Genomic DNA, 7482 nt, shown 5'->3' on the forward strand with positions numbered 1-7482 from the left:
GAGAAAAACATGAAAGTAATTTTCTTTAAGTTATATTCTTCATCTGTTAAAATGACCATTTAAATAGTTTATATAGCATTTAAATGACATTCACAAAAATTGCACAACATTACACAGATGGCCTGAAAATGAGTATATTTCAGAGTATATTTGCACCTTCTGTGAAGATTTGCACTTGGTTTACAAGTTTCCATTTATATATGACAATCTCTAACGCAGACAAGTGACAAGTGAACGCAGCTGGTGGCCCTGGTTGTAAATGAACAATGTTCAGAGAATTACAACATTGTCAAACACACTTAATGCCAACGTCATTCTGAATTTTCTGTGCCGCTGTCAGTTCTGAAGTTCAAAAGGTCTTGAAGTAGTAAAATAAATGCTGCAAAGGGTCCGGTATTATTTTAAAATAATATATACACCATTTGCATCAATGCTGTATTGTTTTGACATTTTAGGGAAGTAAAACCGATGAGCTTTCCTGCATTAATTTATCAATAAAACCAAGACCTCAACATAATATGCAACTTGTAATTGTCTCATGCCAGCATTATTCTTTATCTTAAGCCGCCTAACTTGTTAATTAATTACAACATCTGTAGGAAGTGGAAAAAGTCAATTATTTCTTCCAGGGTGTTAATTTGTGGTGCAAATGTAAATGAGGAAGTGGAAAAAGTCTGAATTCGAGGTGTTAGTCTATGGTAGATATGCAAATGAAGTGATTATCCAAATCCGCATGAAATGGTAAAGATAGAGTCATTACAATCTTGCAATAATAACAAAGTAATTTAAGTGCAGACAAATATTTGTGAACTAGGAATAAGGTAAGTCAAGTGGTCAAGGTATATATTTAAATCTTATGCCTTTCCTTGGTCTAGACCTAAATGTAATGACATAAATGTAATACTTTCAAAGTAAATTAAATAATATTATAAAGATTTGTTTTTGCAATAGACAATAGTCAGATTAGAAAATAAGCTGCATGTTTTACTTAAGACTAGCAGAAACTGTTTTTCTCAATTGCGAGTCCAACAAGTTTTTTATTCCTCCTCCATCACATACTCTCATTCATAATTTGCACATTTCCCGATGTGACAACTTGTCAGCAACGTCGCTTCAGTAAGTTCCCATATTTGTTTATTTTTGAACATCAACACCCCTTCTTGTTCTATAAAAATAGATGTTATAACCCTGTTTATTAGCACCATCATCCAGACTGTTACAGCTAAACAGTGGGGTTTTTTTTGTTGTTGTTGGTTTTTTTTATCGCTAGCTCTAATCTAATCAGCTGACTTTGTTTAACTATATTTGAAACTTCAGTTATGACGACTCAATTATACTTCAAAAAATTATGCGGCACTCATGAGGCTTTCTGTTTTGTTTTATTTTTGCTCCAATGGCCCAGAAAATCAAAACTTCGCAGCAAACAACTATACATAAAGCTTTATTTCACAGCTAATATTAACATGCCTCATGCCTCACAGGAAGCAATTGGTTTTCTAGTTAGTCCTCATCTAGAGTGGATTGTTGTAAGCAACTCTTAGGGTGACATCACTCTTGAACCCTTCGAGTGGCAAAAGGTCACCCACTGAAGCCCTAACACGGGACTCCAGATTTACAGCACCTTCAGGACAGCCATTCCAAAACAACATGTACAGAACCTAACTCCAGACAGAATGTAAATCAGCTGTTATTTTTAGGCAAGACCTCATTAAATGACTGGCTGTGGAGAGGTTACTGGAAGGTGGGAAAAGTTTGCCACATAGACATTGCGTCAAGGTAATCCTGATCTATTCACACCCCACGATGTTGTCATTGAGGGAACATTTATATAATTGCAGGCCATTTACGGAAATTACTGGTAGATTAATAAAATTCACACTTTATAATTAAAAAAATACATTCAAGAGTTATATATATATATATATATATATATATATATATATATATATATATAGTGAACAAAATTTTCTAAAGTCAACACTTTTGTTTTTGCCTCCATTTTTTCATATGCTGAACTCAAACATCTAAGACTATTTCTCTGTACACAAAAAGCCTATTTCTCTCAAATATTGTTCACAAATCTGTCTAAGTCTGTGTTAGTGAGCACTTCTCCTTTGCCGATATAATCCATCCACCTCACAGAAGCGGCATATCAAGATACTGATTAGACAGCATGATTATTGCACATGTGTGCCTTAGGTTGGCCATAATAAAAGACCACTCTAAAATGTGTCCTTTTATCACACTGCATAATGCCACAGATGTTGTAAGTTTTGAGGACTGTGCAGTTGGCGTGCTGACTGCAGGAATGTCCACCAGAGCTGTTGCTCGTGAATTGAGTGCTCATTTCTCTACCATAAGCTGTATCCAAAGGCAGAGAATTTGGCAGTACATCCAGCCGGCCTTGCAACTGCAGACCACATGTAACCACACCAGCCCAGGACCTCTACATCCAGCATCTTCACCTTCAAGATCGTCTGAGTCCAGACACCCGGACAGCTGCTGCAACATTTTCCCCACAAACTGTCAGAAACTGTCTCAGGGAAGCTCATCTGCATGCTTGTCGTCCTCTTGGGGGTCTCGACCTGACTGCGGTTCGTCGTCATAACCGATTTGAGTGGGCAAATGCTCACATAGATGGCATCTGGCACTTTGGAGAGGTGTTCTCTTCATGGATGAATCCCGGATTTCACTGTACAGGGCAGATGGCAGACAGCTTGTATGACGTTGTGTGTGAACGGTTTGCTGATGTTCACATTGTGGATCGAGTGGTGATAGTGGGGTTATGGTACGGGCAGGTGTATGTTATGGACAACGAACACAGGTGCATTTTATTGATGGCATTTTGAATGCACAGATATACCGTGACGAGATCCTAAGGCCTAGTGTTGAGCCATTCATCCATGACCATCACCTCATGTTGCAGCATGATAATGCACAGCCCGAAAACATCCCAGTTCTCACAGGGCCAGCATACTCACCGGACATATCACCCATCGAGCATGTTTGGGATGCTCTGGATTGTCATATACGACAGTGTGTTCCAGTTTCTGACAATATCCAGCAACTCCTCACAGCCATTGAAGAGGAGTGGACCAACATTCCACAGGCCACAATCAAAAGCCTGATCAACTCCAATGCGAAAGAGATGTGTTGCACTGCGTGAGCAAATAGTAGTCACACCAGACCACCCCCACACAATACAGTAAAACTGCACATTTTAGAGTGGTCTTTTATTATGGCCAGTCTAAGGCACACCTGTGCAATAATCATACTGTCTAATCATCACCTTGATATGCCACACCTGTGAGGTGGATGGATTTTATCAGAAAAGAGAAGTGCTGACAAACACAGATTTAGACATATTTGTGAACAATATTTGAGAGAAATAGGCCTTTTGTGTACAAAGAATACATCTTAGATCTTTGAGTTCAGCTCATGAAAAATGGGGGCAAAAACAAGTGTTGCATTTATAATTTTGTTCAATGTATATATATATATATATATATATATATATATATATATATATATATATATATATATATATATATATATATATATATATACTTCAAACATGCAATTATAATTTTAAACAAAATAATATTTATAATTGATTAATTATTACCTTATTATTACCTAATGTGCTTAGTTGATATTTTACTTCACAATCATTCTAATGTTGCTCTAGTTCCAGCTTGATGCTGGCAGTTCAACAAGGACCAGCAGGGGTCAAATTGGGCCGCAATGATCCAGAACAGCATTCTGGCACCTTTGATGCAAAAAACATTTTTGGCTGTTTGTTTATAAATCTAATCCATCCATGTATGCTTCAGGCCAGTTTTTGTCTGATCCAGTATGCACATTCTTTCTTCATTTAGCAAGTGTACTGACTCGAACAACACTTTGCTTGGTCTATTTAGAGCAGTTTATTGCAGACGGGTATTTACAAAATGCTTGCAACATAGGTATAAGCAATTACGTTGTTGTTTTTTTAGAGCATTTTAAGATTACCTCACCTCCAAAATGTCAAATTTAAGCACAGTAGATGAGTTTCCAGGACCATCACCATCTATGGATGACTGGATATCTTTTTGGCGAGGACAAGAAAACTTCTGAATGAACAACATAAATGAAATTGTGAGATGAATGAGAATGTTACATAAACCTTTAGTACTAAGCCTCTTTGGTAAGAAACAGTATATTAACTTTGTGTTGTAGCACACCGACATGCTAATGCAGTTTGTTTTTTTTAGGATAATTCACAGTGTTTGGGGAGAAAATAGCATATGTGCGTAATGAAATGTCAACAGCTTATCTGTGAATTTCAGCTCGCGAGGATGCATTTTTAGAGCAGTACCAAAGTTAATCAGTTGGAATTGCTGCATCTTGCAGTTATAAATATGTCATGTCACGCATGCAAATATTCATTTCCAAATAAGATGTGATTCATCATGATAATCTGTAAATACCAGTCCTGTCTGTTTCTGTATAAATTATGATCTTACTGCATAACCAACTGACGATTTTGATCACGAACACGATATACAAGCTTAGCTGCAGCACATATTTTCAGCACCAATTAAGTTCCAAACCTGAAATCTTATTCTGGTCTTGCAGACCGGATTAATTGCTTACTCATTTGTTCAAACAGGCTACAATTGTGTTGAGCAAGAAGATGTATTGCATGAGAAAAAAATAAATAAATGATGTTTTGCGCTCAGGCCTGTTTTAACTTCAAAGTAGTATGTTTATGCTGGAAATCTAGTTCAAGAGTCTATTAACCAGCTCTCCCATGGCTAAATGATAACCCGCGAGAGGGTATTAGAAGGCTTCCAGCAGGTCAAAGCCTGAGTCATTTTAAGTCACTGTGTGTGAAGAAATGAACGGTTTCCAAAATCAATCATAAGGCTACAACTGTTTTACATTGTTCGACGTTCACACAATTTGAAAACACCAGGTGCACTTGCAGTAAACTTAGAAAACTGCCATAAATATTCGAAACCAGAGCAGCAAATTTAACCATAGCACAGAATTTGTTTCTTTAGTATGATATTATTAGTATATAATATTTCCTTTAATAATTAAATATACAATTATGTGTGTGTGTGTATATATATATATATATATATATATATATATATATATATATATATATGAACATAAATATTTTTGAAAAATATACTGTAATGTGTGTGTATTTACATATATCATTTATATATATATATATCATTTGACAGCACTAAGACAGATGTTCTATGCATGACAAATATCTTCAAAATTATTTGTTTTGTATTTACTTCATTCTATTAGTATTTTAGGTCTTATAGCCTATACATATATATAGTGCAAAGTGTATAATGTAATGTTTTGCTCATGCCTTCTAACATTTTAATGAAGACCTTTTAAAATCCCTATTCTTCCATTTTCCATGTAGCTGAAAATGTGGGCGGAAGCACTCTATATATACTTTGCAGAGAAGCAGCTGCATTAATGTGGAAACAACTTCTTTTGTTGGAAGTCAAGTTAATTTCATGGACTTCACTTTTAATGTTAGTATTGTTGTTCTGTGGTTAAATTAATCTATGAACCTTTATGATTATTATGGTTTTTAACCAATTATGGTTTATAAACTTTTGCATCCAACCAAACTCTATTTAATTCCAAACTGTGAAACTATCACATAGTGCATCTTCCACAGATGCATAAGCAGGAAGGTGATTGTACAAAATTTGGAGTCCTACAATATTATTTTTTATATTTATGAGTACATTAAACCCTTAACATCTTGCAAAGCTCCCTGAGTGACTGACAGTAACCAAGGTGGGTGGAGCAATTGTATTGGCTCAACTGTATAATCCAGATAAATATTACCCTGATCTTCACTTTGAAAGCTGACACCAGAACAATCCCAGCCTTGAACGCAGCCCAAAAAGCCTGAGATATTACTAACAGCAGTGACATATCATGAGTTCCACATAAACAACTATATGCATGTATTAGGTGCTAGATACACAAAGCCTCCAGTGCTGCAGATGTCGATCAAATCCACCTGGAAGCACTATCAGAGGACTCTTCTAGATAGGGAGGGGAGTGTGAGTGGGTGGCCTGCATGGTATTTTCTGTACATCATGTGATCAGCGAGGGCAGGTTGAGCCGGTTGGGGGTGGGGCGCTGAAAACCGAGATGTCTCTATTTACAGCTGCAGTCGATATGCTTCATTTTTCACTCCTAGCCAACAGCTAATTGGCAAGCTATTTGCCTCGCGCTCAAAGTGATTTTTTGTACGTTCTCGTGTTACCCATTAGGCAACATGGTTTCCCCGTCTCCTGATATTCAGCGTCTGTGTCTTTTGTAATTTCTCTTCTCTCTCTTTCCCTCTCTTTAGGAGGCTAAACCCATAGCCGACCCATAAGGAGTCAGCATGTGGACTGTGAATTTTTCAGGTCTCACAGACATGGTGTCTTCACTGTTGACTTGACCCTTCTGCCACTGATGGGCTTGTGATGTATCCAATTAACACCACTAAATCCTGTGTTACGACATGAAAATAAATACTTTTAAAAGGTGAAAGATCACCAAGACCTGACTTGGCTGCATGTCAGAGGGGTATCAACACACTCGTGTGATAAAGCAGACGGCCTGGGTGTATTATAGGCCTGGAATGTTTCAAGCCTGGAAAGTCAAAGTCCGCAGGGCTGGAAACCAATGGGCAACCTCAAGGGGCTTAAGATTCAGCTTTGATGTATATGCTCACTATAACAAGGTGACAAATAGACTTTATGATGAATGTACTGTAAATACTGTAGTGCAACATGATAAATTGCATAACACAGTGTGATACAAAAGCTGTTATGAAACACATATGCATTTTCTAGTTTTTGATAACAACACAATTTTATTTACTTTAATGATTTGCCAAGTATTATATAGTCCATTCTATAACGTAAATTCATAAACAAAAAAATATCTTTCTATTTAATATATTTTCTCAGAATTTAGTCTGACATGCCGCTTTGGGAACCAGACCAACTGGTTTATTGAAAAGAACCGGCCCAAAAGAACGATTTGTTCACACAATGATCTGGTGGAGTTTAACAGCTCACTGGAGTGGAAAATTATCAATGAATAATGACTCTTTCATTTAGGTGGTGTATTTTTTATGGACTTCTAAGGCTCTTTTTGAAGCTTCGCCGATGGGTCATTATGAATGGTCAATGTGTGAAAAAGAGCGGAAATTATGACCAAAAAAGTTTTTTAACCTACAGTTTCATAGGCCTAATTGCACTTAAATTTGAGAGCTATACATATTGTACTAATACAAATTTGTCAGTATCTCCGATAACTAATTAATTTTTGTTTTCTGGTCCTTACAATGTTTACTGATGTATTACAGATACAAACTGTAATTAGAATCTATATGATCTTTTGGAATTCAGTTGATTCGTATCTTTTGACATTTTGCAAGTTGTACCCAACTGTAAG

Source organism: Puntigrus tetrazona, chromosome 6, assembly GCF_018831695.1.
Source record: "Puntigrus tetrazona isolate hp1 chromosome 6, ASM1883169v1, whole genome shotgun sequence".
NCBI lineage: Eukaryota > Metazoa > Chordata > Actinopteri > Cypriniformes > Cyprinidae > Puntigrus > Puntigrus tetrazona.